The 4223-nt window shown below is 30.9% G+C and overlaps 1 long non-coding RNA gene across 1 annotated transcript; it reads left to right on the top strand.

The window, feature by feature from the left end:
* The first annotated feature begins 290 nt into the window (after positions 1-290).
* On the top strand, positions 291-3934 carry LOC105324252 (uncharacterized). Its single transcript, XR_010708791.1, has 5 exons — positions 291-948; positions 1062-1127; positions 1693-1928; positions 2851-3005; positions 3887-3934. It is a non-coding gene; the product is annotated as an uncharacterized lncRNA (long non-coding RNA).
* Positions 3935-4223: the final 289 nt, after the last annotated feature.

Genomic DNA, 4223 nt, shown 5'->3' with positions numbered 1-4223 from the left:
AAAACAAACCATACAGAAACCTTTGTTATCAATTACATTAAACAAAGACTGTAACATACGTTAGTTCAAAAAGTACACACAACATGTGGATTTGGGTTGTTGAATTGCACAAGAAAACAAAATACCAGGTATGTTGCGCTCAAAAAATAAACAAGTTTGTCATTCGTACAGATATACATGTATATACTTTAATGTTGTTTCATTAAAGGTGATATATCAGAGTAGATTTTTACGCTGTCAAAATATTTCTCAAACTCTTCTAATCCGTTATAATTAGTTATAGCTTTTTAAGAGACAATGTCAGTAATCATTGAGCTTTGTCCATATTATAAGTGGAAAGTGTAAAAAATTATTTTTCCTTGATATTGTTATGTTGATTAATATAGGTAAGCGGTATTTTAGAAATGTGGTATTTTTGGCCACATGGTCGTTGTTTCCATGGCAACAACCAAAAATAGACAAAAACACTAAAATACCAACAAATCATCAAATTTGTAAAAATAACAATGCATATCAACATAAAATTTTGTTAAATTTGAAAAAAATTGATAACACTAAATTTTGCATTTATTTGGAAATCAGAATGTCAAAGTATTATTTCCCAAATTGCTTTTTTAACATTTTTCATTGTAAAATTTAAAGTATTTTTAAAAATTAATTTCTCTAAAAAGCAACCTGAATTTGTTTTGATTCTATATTAGATAAAAAATTCTTACATTGGTTTATAAGATTTATCAGTGAAAAACGGTAGTCAATGTGTATAAAAGAAATAACATTAAAAGCAAAGTAACCAAACTTTGATTTTGAATATGTAATATTACCCCCCTTTATGGAACTCTTCTGCGGCGGAGGTTTAATTAAACTAACAGGAAGTGGAAACCAAACATGCTGTCTGCTCAGTTGGTTGTAGTCTGCTTATTTGCAGAGGACTTACAGCAACTTGTAATGGTAGGTGATATTTTATAAATATGTCTGATCTATGCCAAAAATATTTAATGTAAAACATCTATATTGCTTCATAAACGGATAAAAAATTTGTGACTTTTTGATTGATTTCACAGGGAGTTGTGGTTGCTTGATGTTTGTTTAAAATTGCAGAGGAATGACATCTGATTCAACTTGTAAATGTAAGTGTTGTTCCGTCAACATATGTGATGAGTTTAGAATAATTTCAATTAAATTGTTAATTTCTAAAATAAAAATACACTCTTTGCCAATTTTACATAGATTTTTAGAAAGAATTGGAATGCCTCATGAACTTTGTCTTAATTGTTTTAATTGTCATCCGCTTGAAGTTGCGGAGAAATGACAGCATCTTTTGAAAATATGTGTATTTTTGTCAGTATGTTGGATGGATTTCAAATAAGTTACCAGTAATAATGTAAAGCATTCATAAATTAATGCAAATTTATATGAAAAATACATAACCCCCACCCCTATCTCTCTCTCCTCCCCCCCCCCCCCCCACTAAACATACGAAAAGACAGAATGTTTATTATACATTCTCTTTTAATGGGCAATTTTAATTTTCAATTTTTAATTCCAAATCAAGCCTCCATGTTGATAAGATTACACTATCATAGTTAGATTCTCAGATGTAGTACATGTATGTTTGTTTTGGAAATACATGAATGCTCAATATCAGTTCATTAACAAGCTTTTATATTAATAAGATATCTTGTTCTCTTTTAGATGGAAATCAGTTTGTCTGTAGCTTAGCTTTTTCACACCGAATGATACCTGTGGATATACAAAAAGACCTGGCCAAGACATATTATTCCTATGACATGTTGTAATCTTTCCATAGATGCACACCTCCGACAGTTTTCAATTTGAAGAAGTATAAAATCAGAATCAGAATTATTGAAAATAAGGGGAGGTTTCTTCAGTGAAGATGATGAAATACTTACCATCTGTCCAAAACACAGGTATGTGACATGTCTTATGAATGTATCATGTTTCATAATATGGTTATGAATATCAGACAATTAAATTCAAAGACTTGCAGAATTTAAATTAAACACCTTTATCAATAAGAACATGTGATTAGTTTTGAAAGAGTTGCTTGTAAATCTCTGAATTAACAGAAAAAATGACCCATAGAAATTTCCTTTGCTTGATAGTGAATTAGAATTTTCTCTCTATCATTTTCTCTCTATCTCAAAGCATCTAATTTAATTGTATTAACTGTGCTTTCAGTTTGACAATGACAGACACTAGCTTGCAAATGACAAATTCATATGTTGTTTGCTTTGTTTTGTTTTTAATGTTTTGAATCAGGAAAAATAAGTACAGGTATAAATAGACTGAAGTGTACATAAATACTTGTACTTGTGAATTTAACTAAGAGCATTTCCTTATGTAACCATCTCTCTGTCTTTCCTCACTTATCTTTCTCTTCTTTAATATTGATGTTAATTGCAAGATATATTCTGTGCATTACTGTGAATCAATCAATTATTACAATGCAGATAGAGGTAGATTCTTTCAGATCATCAAAAAGTTCAGCATACACAAGAAACTTAATCTACCAGCATTAAGTCTACAGATGCATACTAAGTCAAAAAATGTGAAATAAGAAATTGCAAAGTAAATTTTAAGATTTTGACCATATTTTTTTTATATTGAGTGACAATTGTAAAACTGTCAGTGAGACAAAAATTAAGCATTAGTAGACATAACTGGGAATGTAGAATTAAAAAAAAATATGCCTGCCAGATTGATTATATCAAAAGTATGTGTAAAAACTTTTGATTGCATCATTACTTGACCATGCAGTGGGCATTTGTGAAAAAAAATTAGTTAAGTAATGAAAACACATTTACAAATGAATTTTAACATCTTATTTAGATATGTTCTTGGTGTTGGATGGAGGTCAGGTATGATGTGTTCCCTTGGATGGACATGTAATCACCAAAGCAAGAGCAATTCAAAAGGAACCATAACAAAAGAGCAGTCATTCTTCCTGAAGAAGTATTATGATTGTCTTATTAGAATTGGTTCAGGTTTGTCAATTATTTTGATTATTATATATGGCATTGAGATTAAAAACACAGAATCTTTATTTCTATATTATCTCTCTCTCTCTCTCTCTCTCTCTCCTCTCTCTCTCTCTCTCTCTGTGTGTGTTGATAAATAAAGCCTAGGACCAGTAGTCTGTCAAAATATATTGGCCTGCAAAAAAATTTACTTGCCCCCATATATCCATATGTGTAACATTCAAAATTGATTACAAATTGTTTTAGACATTTGGCTTTTAAAATATTTACAAGTCCATCATACTTGTCAATTTTTTAATTTCACTGGCAGGAATAAAAAAAATTCTGGCCGCAGTCTTCGGACCACTGAGTTTTTGTAATGACTGTTGTTACAGTCCAAATTAAATAAATTCTTTACTGCGAGCGCTTTCAGCCATGTTGGCTCTTCAAACAGTTACACAAAATTAAACGTAGGTAATCAAATAATTGATTTGCTTTTTATTATCTCACCTGAGCTGAAAGCTCAAGTGAGCATTTCTGATTACTTTCTGATTACATCCACATGTCTGTCTGTCTTTCCATCCATCTGTAAACTTTTTGCATTTTTGACTTCTCTCCAGAACCACTGGGTCAGTTTTAACCAAGGAATATAAGTAGAAAAAATCTTTTGAAAAGTCTTTTAAAAAGGGATTTGATGTTTAACATAGGAATATGTGCAGTAAATTTTAAAGATTTTTTTAAACAAGGTATACTCTTAATTGTTATTTTAGATATTTTGTTCTGATACCATGAAGTTAATTTGATGAGCTATTGTTGCTCAGATTAGTGATGTGGCTTCTGGGCCTCTTGTTTGAATTTGTTAGATGAGATCTCCATCATTTACTGTAATAGTTTTTCAACTTTTACAGGAGTGTGTTCCAATTGTAGAAAACATCTTATAAAAAGGATGGAATCAGGCCCCGGGGCCATAAAACTTAGACGAGCTCACTTTTGATCTCAGTCTCACTTTTCCACTATATGTTTCTTTTGTAAAAGTGAGACTTAGATCAAAAGTAAGCTCGTCTAAGTTTTATGGCCCCAGGGCCAGATAAGGAGAATACACAAGGGGAAAATGAAGTAGACACATATCCAGTTGGTTCTGCTGAAGTTCTTCACAAAGGATGGGCTTTGAAGTCAAAATATTAATGCGAGTTTAAGTGATTCACTGAATCTCAAAAATCTTTCTTGAAAGTTTGAGGTTGTAGA

This window comes from Magallana gigas, chromosome 8 (genome assembly GCF_963853765.1).
Source record: "Magallana gigas chromosome 8, xbMagGiga1.1, whole genome shotgun sequence".
Classification (NCBI taxonomy): Eukaryota; Metazoa; Mollusca; class Bivalvia; order Ostreida; family Ostreidae; genus Magallana; species Magallana gigas.
The sequence above is the reverse complement of the archived record's forward strand: the minus strand, read 5'-3'. Positions and strand labels throughout refer to the sequence as shown.